We start from the raw sequence: 12,136 nt of genomic DNA, 5'->3' as shown, positions 1-12,136 counted from the left end.
TGCAGGGGATCAAACCCAGGTTGGCCACTTGCGAGACAAATGTCCTACCTGCTGTGCTATAGCTACAGCTCTGTTTTGTTTTGAGGTCACACCCAGTACTGCTCAGGACTTTCTCCTGGCTTTGCATTCAGAGATCACTACTGATGAGCTTGGGGGACCATATTAAGTGCAGGAAATTGAACCCAAGTCAGCGATGCAAGGGAAGTAGTGCCTTACCTGCTGTACTATCTCTCCAGCTCACTCCTTTTAAAATTTTTATGCTACTTTTCATGCATGAACTTTTTTTATACATAAAAGTACTTAATTTTTTCAATATTATTATTTTCTATATAACACTTTGCATTTATAAAGCACATTCCTTTACGGTATTTTGGAGTTGGAGGTCATGGGGTGTTGTGCTACAGCAGAGGCTTTGTGCTCAAGAGTGACCTCTGGTGGTGTTCAGGAAACCAAATGAGATATTGGGTATTTAATCCAAGTCTGGACATGAAGGCAAGTCCCTTAATCTCTACTTTCTTTGGTTTCTCTCTAACAGAATTTCATTCACTCCTCTTAACTCTCCCAGCAGGTAGAAATTAGATAATTTTACAAGTAAAGAAGCTGAGATTCATTGAAGTTATGTACCTTATAGTTAGCTGAGTTTCATTCATTCTTTATTTTATGAAATATTTTAAAGTTTGAAGTGAAAACTAAAGCCATACACCTGAAAACAATTTTGCTGAAAATAAGTAAAGACTTTATTCCACCAATCTCAACTATTTTATAACCAGAATCATAGACTTAAAGGACATGATAGTGTATTGAGAATTTAGTATCTTGATGTTATAGTTGAGGGTTCCTGAAACATGTTTCAATCTTGCTGTTTACTCACTGTCTCATTAGACATAATTACATTCAATACTACTTAATGAATTTATCTACATATTTTTCCTATTCAAATGGAGGTTTTATGTTTATTTTGTTTTTCAAGTCACATCCTTCGGTGCTCAGGGCTTACTCGTGGCTCTGTACTTAGATCATTCCTGGGTGGGGGGGGAGCTCTAGAGATCATCTAGGATACTGGGGATCAAAACTCAGGCACTGTGCAAGGCAAGTGCTGATCAGAACTCTCCTGCCCAAGTTATCTATTTTTTAAATTGCATTTTAAAGTTTACATTGCCCTAAATATTTCAACTCAAATCATTCACTATTTTCCCTTTTGTTTACAAAATTTTAGTGATGCACACAAATCAGAAGTATGCAAAGCATTGCTTAAAAAAAAAAACAACTTTAGGGGCCGGAGAGATAGCATGGAGGTAGTGAGTTTGCCTTGCATGTAGGACAGTGGTTCGAATCTCGGCATCCCATATGGTCCCCTGAGCCTGCCAGGAGTGACCCCTGAGAGCTGCCGGGTGTGACCCAAAAACCAAAAAAAACCATACACACAAAAAACCCTTTAAAAAAAGGGCAACAGAGATGTATAGTGGATAGTGCACTTGCCTTGTGTGTGGTCAACTCAGGTTTTGTCCCTTGCATCCCGTATACTTCCCTGAGTCCTGTCAGAAGTGATTCCTGAGCAGAACCAGTAATAAAGCTCTTAGCTCTGCTGGGTATGACTCAAAAATCCAAAATCAAAACTGTGTTTTGACAATTTTCTGTTTGTGTGTGTGGGGGGGTGCCTTCATCAAGTTACTTGAATTTTTTTAAGCCGCAGTTTGCTTTAGAAAGCATGATTTTGACGATTAGAATAGGAACTAAATTCAGAAGTTAAAATACAGAAAAGTCAGCAGAGGGTTTAAAATGGCCAAACTTAACTCATGAGCCTGTTGAATTTATGTGTAAAAGATACAAACCAGGGCCCGGAGAGATAGCACAGCGCGTTTGCCTTGCAAGCAGCCGATCCAGGACCAAAGGTGGTTGGTTCGAATCCCGGTGTCCCATATGGTCCCCTGTGCCTGCCAGGAGCTATTTCTGAGCAGACAGCCAGGAGTAACCCCTGAGCACCGCCGGGTGTGGCCCAAAAGCCAAAAAGAAAAACAAAGCAAAACAAAACAAAACAAAAAAAACAAACCCCTAATACTTTCCTACTAAGTAGAGGTCAAAGAGCTAAAGTATGGGGAAAAAAAAAACGAAAATGGAAACTGTATTTAAATGAGTAAAAACGTGTTCCACCTATTCTAGGGTCTATATCTATAAACTCCTGTATTTATATATCTCATCTCAGCAGTGGCGCAAAATAAAAATCTAACAGTATCGCTAACAATCTTCTTTAAAGGATCCCTTAATCGGGCATACTCAAGATCGTTCTTCATTCCCCAGGTCTCTTTCCCTCGCCCCTGCAAAAACAAAACACCTCAAAAAAAACTCTTTTTGCTCCTTCCAAATTCCAAGTGTGCTGCATCCCAGCAGACAGCTAGCTCCAGGATGGATGGACAGGCCTAGGGAGGGGTAGATCACCCAGGCAAACGTCTCCGGAGAAGTGGGCGGGGCCAAGAAAGCTCCTCCCTCGACCAGGCATTTTTTTCCCCCTCCCTCCTCCAATTCTCGCGAGACTTAAAAAAAAAAATCCCATTCCAGTCCGCTTCTGCGCACTGCACTCCCAGCCAGACGCGGGGCGGGGCGGGGCGGGCGCGCGAGTCGAAGCGCCGGAGGGAGGGAGGGAGGGAGAAAGGGGGGCGGAGGGGAAGCGAGGCCAGGCGGGCGCGAACGCCGCGGCCGCCATCTTGGTTGTGCCCGCACTTGCGGCGCGCGCGCGCGCACGCTCCGTTTGGTTCTCCGAGTGACGCACGCTTCCCGCTTTCCCCACTCCCCTCCCCGCCCCTCCCCTCCGAGGTGCCCCAGGCACGGCAGCGCTCGGAAGGAGAGCGCGGGGGGCGGCTGAATCCGGTTCTACGCGGGACTCGCGCGGGGAGAGAGAGAGAGAGAGAGAGAGAGAGAGAGGCGTTGTGAGTAGACGGACACGGAAGCGGCGGGGAGAGGAGGAGAGGAGGGTGAGGGGGGCCGCGCTTCCCGCCCTCAGCTTCACTTCCTAGCGCGGCCTTCGCGGCAGCTGGAGCTCGCTCGGGCTGGCGTGCCCGCCGCCATGTTGAGCGGTGGCCGAGCCCTCACCCCGCCGCCGCCGCCGCCGCCGCCGCGCTCGTGGGGTCCGTGCGCCTGGTCGGCCCGGCCCCGGCCCCGGCCCGGCCCGCGGGCTTTCTCCCATTGGCGGAGGGCGGCGGGAGGGGGCTTGCTCGTGATTGGTCGGCGGCGGGGAGGCCGCGGCCCTGACACCTTATTGGTCGCCGGCTGGATGCGGCCTGGGGGGGGGGGGCGCGGGGCGATGTGATGATCCAGCAGCCTGGTTTTGAGGCTTTGCGCGCCTTCTGGGCTCGGGTGGCACGCAGCCTGATAGATGCCCTCGCTCCCCCTGGGCCTATAGGTGGAAGTGTGGGGGACGAACCCCAGAGTTTTTTTTTGTTTTGTTTTGTTTTATGGCACGCACTTTGGGGAACAGTTGGAGACGAAGTTAAGTTAGAGGCTCTCTTTTTTTCTTTTTTTTTTTTTTGGAGGGGGCTCACCCCAGAAATCCTCTGGGGGTTACTCCTGGCTCAGGGATCATCACTAAGCGGGTTTGGGGGCTTGGGGGTGACCATCTGGGGTACCAAGGATGATAGAAGGCGTGTAAAGAAGAACGCCTATCAGATGTGTGTGTGTGTGTGTGTGTGTGTGTGTGTGTGTGTGTTGTTCCTGCCCCAGAGAGCGTTTTTTTTGGAGGGGGTTCACCCCAGAAGTCCTTTGGGGTTACTCCTGAATCTGTGCTCACTAATCGGGTTTGGGGGCTAGGGGGTGACCATCTGGGTTACCAAGGATGATAGAAGGCGTGTAAAGAACGCCTATCAGATACATATATGTATATATGTGTATATATATTGTTCCTGCCCCAGAGAGCGATTTTTTTTGGAGGGGGGTCACCCCAGAAGTCCTTTGGGGTTACTCCTGAATCTGTGCTCAGGGATCATCACTGAGCGGGTTTGGGGGTGACCATCTGGGGTGCCAAGGATGATAGAAGGTGTGCAAGGAAGAACGCCCTATCAGCTGTTTTTTTTTTTTTTTTTTTTTTTTTTATCGCTCCTGTCCCAGAGAGCGACTTTTTTTTTTTTTTTGGAGGGAGAGGGTTTGGTTTTTGGGTCACACCCGACAGCGCTCAGGGGTTACTTACTCCTGGCTCTACCCTCAGAAATCTCTCCTGGCAGGCTCAGCTCGGGGGACCATATGGGATGCTGGGATTTGAGCCACTGTTTTTCTGCATGCAAGGCAAATACCCTACCTCCATGCTATCTCCACGGCCCCAGATTTTATTTTATTTTATTTCAGTGACACTCCTTTGGAACAAGCATGGCCCACGGATATGGGCAGGCAAGGGGCCAGTGGTGCCAGATTTTGTAAACACAGAAACTGCTATTTAAGTACGAGAGAGATCCAGGGAGGTCAAGCTAGCTGGCCCTGCGACATAGGTTGGTTTGGGTGTGACCCTGAAGTTCTTTCTGTATGCCTCGACTGACTTCGTGGGTCCAGGAGGAAAGTCAAGCAAGGGCCTAGATTTAGCCAAATCTTATTAGGGCAAGAGTAGGCATTCTGCTAGTTTGTGCTAGTACTGATACTGGAGTATCTGACTGGAGTCAGAATCTAAAGTTAGCAGATCTGGGATGTGATGTGAGGAAGAAACAGATGGGCTTGGGAAGGCATCTGTTTGGATAGTGTCCCTGGGCTTAATAATTGAAAGCTATACCTAGTAGGAGACCCAGCATTAAACATTAACAAATCTATGAAAAAATAAGAATTTTGGGGAGCACCTTCAGACTCAGGAATGATAACATAGTAGGTAGTGGACCATATAGCTATGTATGGTATTTCTTATTTTTTGGGGAGAGGGGTCATACTTGGCAGATCTCAGTGGTTATTACTGGCTCTGTGTTCAGATGGCATTTCTGGAGGTGCTCGTGGGGCCATATGGGATGCCAGGGATCGAACTTGCAAGGGTCCATTTGCAAAGCAAAATGCCCTACATGCTATGCTATAGCTCCAGCCCCACTAGAATGACATTTCTTTTTTTGGATAGGGGTTGGGTCATACCTGGCGGTGCTCTGGGGTTACTCCTGTCTCTACACTCAGAAATTGCTCCTGGCAGGCTGGGGAACCATATGGGATGCCGGAAATAGAACTGGGGTCTGTCAAGGGTTGGCTGCGTGCAAGGCACACACCCTACCGCAGTGCCATCATTTGCTCAGGCTCCGGTATAACAGTTCAGTATGAAATGCCTTGCTTTGTTTTGGGACTGAGCTCCCAAAGTTAAGCCTTTGAGCAAGATTTAGGTACATGATAGGCTTTCTTTGCGGGGGCATTCCTGCAGTGCTCAGCAATCACTCTTAGTAGGGCTTGGGGGACCATATCAGGTCTTGGGGATAGAACCTGGGTCAGCTTCATACAAGGCAAATGCCCTGCCTGCTGTACTTTATCTCCTGCCCTTGGCAGTTATTTGTTCTAAGAGTCTTCTTAAGGTACATCTTGAGTGGAAAAGAATTTGACGGTGATCCTGGATCTCTTCAAAAATAAAGGATCACTTATTTCCTTTTATGTGTTCTTCCAAATTAATCCAGTCTTACACTTAACATTAAAAAAAAATAAACAGGCCACAGCTGGAGAGATACAACTTAACAGACTGAGTGCATGCTTTGAGTAACAGCACTTGTCAACACTTTCTAGTTCATGCTTCAGAAAGCTTTGTTCTAGAGTCTTTAGTCAGCTTATTTCAGGTACATTCCTTTTCCATTGAATCAAAATGACTTGGATTGTTTTATATTTGCCTCTCCCAAGGCTTTCATGGAAACACATTTAACTTAAGCTTCTGTGTTTTCCTTGTGAAGGTTAAGGTGATAATTTTTTTTTTCTAGCTTGAGAGATTTTTGCACTTCTGTTTTCTTGCCTTCAAGAAAGGTGTTTTTCAGATTCTGTCAGTTCTTTTCTAATGCAGCTAAGTTGTTTTGGAAAGGATAGGGAAAGTAGAGGAAAGAAATTGACAAGTTGGGGGTACATGTAGTTAATTCCTCATTTCTCTTAGGTAAGAATTATTTCCATATTGCAGGTGAAAAGTTTGGAACAAAGAGGGTTTAAGTCACTCATTAGTTGAACTAGTATTCACCACGTTACCTCATGCCAAATCCTGTAGTTTTTTACTTTTTGGAGGGTCGAGGGGTGGGGTGAGAGGCATGGGTTCTCAAGTGACACTCAGGAAGTCATGCAGTCTCACTGATGACTTGGTAGCTTAGTGCAAAGACCTGAGGATACATGGTGTAGTATTTGGAATTACCCCTGCTCATCTTGGATGGGTGGGTGGGGTCCTCCAGTTATACCCGCTGATGTTTGAGGGACCGTATTTGAACATGGGGTGGAGTGATTGCCTTGCAGGTGTTCTCTCTGCTGTGCTACCCCCTGACCCCCAAAGCTTATAGTTTTGTTGTCATTTTTTTAAACATAAACTTGATTTGGCAGACTCTTGGTGGTTATAAATTCTAAAGCAGATCAAGTGTCTTTGCTATCTGCATCTAGGAGTGAGAGAATATAATGAATAAGAATTTGGGATATAGGGGCCGGAGAGATAGCATGGAGGTAAGGTGTTTGCCTTTCATGGAGAAGGACGGTGGTTCGAGTCCTGGCATCCCATATGGTCCCTCGTGCCTGCCAGGGCCGATTTCTGAGCCTAGAGCCAGGAGTAACCCCTGAGCACTGCCGGGTGTGACCCCAAAACCAAAAACAAACAAACAAAAAACCCAAAACAAAACAAAAAAAAGAATTTGGGTACAGTGGGTAGGGCATTTGCTTTGCATACTGCCAATACTGGTTTGATCCCTGGCATTTCATCCATATGGTCCACTCACTACCAGGAGTAAAGAGCATTGCCTGGGGTGACCCAAAATTAAAAACAATTTTCTTTTTGGCCAGAGATAGCACAGTGGTAGGGTATTTACCTGGGATGGACCCAAGTTCAATCCCCGAAATCCCATATTGTCCCCTGAGCCTGGCAGGAGCAATTTCTTCTTTTTTAACATTTTTTTTTAATAATGTCTTTATTTAAACGCTGATTACAAACAAGATTGTAGTTGGGTTTCAGTCATAAAAAGAACACCCCCCTTCACCAGTGCAACATTTTCACCACCAGTGCCCCATCTCCATTCTCCTCCAGCCCCTACCAGTATTTGAGACAGGCATTCTACTTCTCTCACTCATTAACATTGTCATGGTAGTTGTTAGTGTAGTTATTTCTCTAACATCACTCACCACTCTTTGTGTTGAGCTTCATATCGTGAGCTGTTCCTTCTGGCCCTCATCTCTGGGCATTATTACAATAATGTCTTTTATTTTTCTTAAAACCCATAGATGAGTGAGGCTATTCTATGTCTCTCTCTCCCTCTTACTTACTTCACTCAGCATAATAGTTTCCATGCCCATCCATATATAGGAAGGTTTCAAGACTTCATCTCCAGGAGCAATTTCTGAATGCAGAGCCAGGAGTAGTAACTCCTGAGCACCACTGGGTATGGCAAAAAAAAAATTTTCTTTTGTTTCATTTAAAAGATTAATTTCATCTTTGTCTCAGAATAATAACCATGTTTAGGCCTTTTAAATTAACCAATTAGTTTGTTGATTTGTAGTGCCAGGGATTAAATTCAGTGCCTTAAAGTGAAGGCATGTGTTTTTTTGTTTGTTTGTTTGTTTGGTTTTTTTTAGTTCTTGGGTCACACCCAGCGGTGTGTGCTCAGGGGTTACTCCTGGCTGGCTGCTCAGATACAGCTCCTGACAGGCACGGGGGACCATATGGGACACCGGGATTTGAACCAATCACCTTTGGTCCTGGATCGGCTGCTTGCAAGGCAAAGCTGTGCTGTGCTATCTGTCCGGGCCCTGAAGGCATGTGTTTTACCACTGAGTCTCACTCCTGGCACATAGGTATTTAAATCATATTCCCTGTTTTTCTTGTAAGGAGAAAGACTGACACAGTAAACTGCTAGAGTTTTTCTGAATCCAGGTGGGAAAATATGTATGGAAGTTAAGAATTTGCATTTTTATTTAAATTTTTAAAAATTTTACTTATAATTATTCTTTTTTTGTGTGTGTGGGGGGGAGTTGGGTCACACCCGGCATGCCGCTCAGGTTACTCCTGGCTCTATGCTCAGAAATCGCTCCTGGCAGGATCGGGACCATATGGGATGCTGGGATTCGAACCACCGTCCTGCATGGAAGGCAAATGTCCTGACTCCATGCTATCTCTCTGGCCCCATTTAATTATTCTTTTTGGTTTGGGGACCACATCCATTGATTCTCAGGGTTTATTCCTGGCTCTGCATTCAAGGATCACTCATGGTGGACTCGGGACCACATGGGGTGCCAGGCATCAAATTCAGGGCAACGATATGCAAGGTCTTATCCACTGTCCATGGGGTCCTCAAACTTTTTAAACAGGGGGCCAGTTCACTGTCCCTCAGACCATTGGAGGGTCTGACTATAGTAAAAACAAAACTTATGAACGAATTCTTATGCACACTGCATATATCTTATTTTGCAATGAAGAAACAAAACAGATACAAATACAATATGTGGCCCGCGCCATAGTTTGAGGACCACTGGATCTCTTTGGCCCCGAGTCTGCATTTTTGAAAATCAAGTTCTTTGTGAGAGCATTTCCAAAACCAAATTAGAATTTTGCTCGTACAGACTCTCTGTGGAAGTGACCCATGCAAAGGAGTGAGTAGTGCAGATCTACTAAATGTGCAGGATACACTAGTAAGTCACTAGGGATACTTTTCAGACTTCTTTTTTGTGGAACCACACTCTGAGATGCTCAGGGGTTGCACTCAGAAATCATTCCTGGTAGGCTCGAGGACCATATGGGATGCCAGAAATCGAACCGGAGTCCATATACGGTGTTGGCCGCATGCAAGGCAAAGGCCCTACTGCTGTGCTATTGCTCCGGCCCAAGAAATCTTGAACTCTCAAAACATCTTAGTGTATATAAAAATTTTGTGGTCCAGAGAAATAAATAAATAAATAAATAAATAATATATAATAATAGTAATTAAAGCACTTATATTTTATGACACCAACCCTGATATAATCCTAGGAAGTTGCATAGGGTCCCCTGAGCAGAGCCAGGAGTAAGCCCAGAGAACTGCTGGGTTGGCCCCCAAACCAAAACCTAAACAAACAGAAAATGGCCAGACTTTGTGAAAATCAGTTTTGTCTTTTCCTTTGGGGTAGGGGTAATACCTGACAATTTTAGGGCTTCTGGCAGGGATTGGGACCATATGTGATGCTGGGGAATTTGGGTTGGCTTTGTGCAATGCAAATGCCTTACCCGCTGTGCTATCACTTTGGCCCCCAGTTTTTGGTTTTTTTTTTTTTTTTTTTTTGGTTTGTTTAAGCAGAAATATTTTTTAATACTTTATACTTTTACAGAGGGTGTTCATGTCATTTTATTTAATCAGTATAGTAAACAACTCTACTATCTCATTCATTGTAATAGAAGAGTCACAGAGATAAAGGTTATCCCATTTACAAAGAAATCAATGCAATAACAAATAGGTATTGTACTAGATGTCTGAGAAAATTTTAAATTCATATTCCTTATCCTTTAGTTCAGAAATACTGAGCCATTAAATATTAATCAAACTCAGGAATAAATATTGTTACTATATTTTAGTGAGTTCTTCTGTGTTGTACTAGCTAGCATGTAAATGTGTTAGCTGTGTTATCTGTGTTAGCTGTGTTACCTGTGATAGGTACTGTTACTACTCTCATTTTACATGTAAAGAGACAGGAAATTGTTTTGCTTAATGCTGCACTGCTAGTCAGTGGCAGAGCCCAGATTCAAACTAATATCTCTGACTCTTAATTTTTCTTCCTTCCTCCTTCCTTCCTTCCTTCCTTCCTTCCTTCCTTCCTTCCTTCCTTCCTTCCTTCCTTCCTTCCTTCCTTCCTTCCTTCCTTCCTTCCTTCCTTCCTTCCTTCCTTCCCTCCCTCCCTCCCTCCCTCCTTCCTTCCTTCCTTCCTTCCTTCCCTCCCTCCCTCCTTCCCTCCCCTCTCTCCCCCTCCCTCCCCTCCCTATTTTTTTTGTTTTTGTTTTTTGGGCACACCTGGTGACTCTCAGTGGCTATGAGCTCAGAAATCGCTCCTGTCTTGGGGGGGACTATATGGGATGCTGGGGGATCGAACTGAGGTCCGTCCTAGGTCAGCCACATGCAAGGCAAACACCCTACCTCTGCGCCACTGCTCCGGCCCCTGACTCTTAATTTTCAGTTTTGACAAACCCTTATGTTTAGTACTGTATTCATTTAGTAACAACAGAAAATCCTTTCATTAGTGACCCTTAGTTCTTTTAGACATGTCCTTTGTATTGAGTTCCTTCATAGGAATGACCTTGACTGTCACTTAACTGTATTAGGACTACGGTCCAGCAGAGGTCCAGACCAGATCACTGGTTTCCCTGACCAGTGTTCCTGCTGCAGGACAGCTTTGCCTTCTGTGGAAGAGGGGGGGGAGAGGGAGGGAGGGGGGAGAGAAAGAGAGAGAGAGAGAGAGAGAGAGAGAGAGAGAGAGAGAGAGAGAGAGAGAGAGAGAGAGAGAGAGAGAGAGGAGGGAGAGAGGGAGAGAGGAGAAGAGAGAGAGGTATCTAGTGCAGTTTCTCAAACAGGCATCATATGGCTCCTTGTGGACTCCCTAGAATTTTTCAGGGGGGCTACAGGTGAAAACAGAGAAGATGGGGTAACTACAATATGAGACTAAGGTACAACTGGCAGGACAGAGAGGTCCCAGGAAGAAAACAAGGTTGGAAGAGGGCCTCACTCTGTTGGAAAAAGACTGAAATGTTTCTCCAAGCCAGGTTGGCATGTTTACTTACATTTAGAGGCAGAAGAATGGCAGAGGACATTATTAAGGTCATAAACAACCTTCTTGAGATTCATTCCAGCCTTAGGCGTACAACCTAGGGAGTACATTCTTTAGCAAGCAGGTTCTTTTCCATTTGATTTCTTATTCTCAGAGCAAACTGGTGCTGGCTTATCTGATGTCTTACAGTCTCTCTTTTTAGTTTGTTTACTCAGTTTTTCATGCATTGCACTATACCTAGTTAGGAAGGCTACAAGGTCATTTAGTATTTTCCCACATAGACTGAACATAGTTTAAGTAGATTAATTGTAGGAGGAAATGGATTTTAAATACTTGAATGTTTTATGGAAAAGGCAACATAATTGCTGATGTTGGAGTCAGACCTGGGAAAGAATTGGAATTGCATGCAATACATTTACCATCCTTATGATAGGGTTTTCAGATTCCTTCCTTCCTTCCTTCCTTCCTTCCTTCCTTCCTTCCTTCCTTCCTTCCTTCCTTCCTTCCTTCCTTCCTTCCTTCCTTCCTTCCTCCCCCCTCCCTCCTTCCTCCCTCTCTTCCTCCCCCCTCCCCCCTCCCTCCCTCCCTCCCTTCCTTCCTCCCTTCCTCCCTCCCTCCCTCCCTCCCTCCCTCCCTCCCTCCCTCCCTCCCTCCCTCCCTCCCTTCCTTCCTTCCTTCCTTCCTTCCTTCCTTCCTTCCTTCCTTCCTTCCTTCCTTCCTTCCTTCCTTCCTTCCTCCCTCCCTCCCTCCCTCCCTCCGTCCCCTCTCCTTCCCTTCCCGTGCTCAGGTTACTCCTTCTGGGCTGGGGTTGAACCAATGTTGGCCATGTGCAAAGCAAACACACTACCCGCTGTACTCTCATTTGGGCCCTGGAATCTCAGATTCTTTTGTGGAGGCTGGGGGCTGCTTCTGACAGTGCTCAGGGATCACTCCTGACAGTACTTGGAAGACTATACTTATACTTGGTGCTGGGGATTGAACAAGGATCAGCTGAGTGTAAGACAAGCACCTTAACCCCTGAACTCTTTCAGACCTGGGAATTCAGGTTCTTAACCTATCTGAACCTTAGTTTTAGTTCCTGTGTAAAGTAGTGATGTTTTTTCAGGGTAGTTATGAAAAATAAACATAGTAGCTTGTATTAGGTGCCAATTTCTCAGTGGTTCTTTTTGTTTTGTTTTGTTTTGTTTGGGCCACACCCAGTGATGCTCAGGGCTTACTCCTGGCTATGCGCTCAGAAATC

Source organism: Suncus etruscus, chromosome 6 (genome assembly GCF_024139225.1).
Source record: "Suncus etruscus isolate mSunEtr1 chromosome 6, mSunEtr1.pri.cur, whole genome shotgun sequence".
Lineage (NCBI taxonomy): Eukaryota > Metazoa > Chordata > Mammalia > Eulipotyphla > Soricidae > Suncus > Suncus etruscus.
This window is presented reverse-complemented; position numbering follows the sequence as displayed.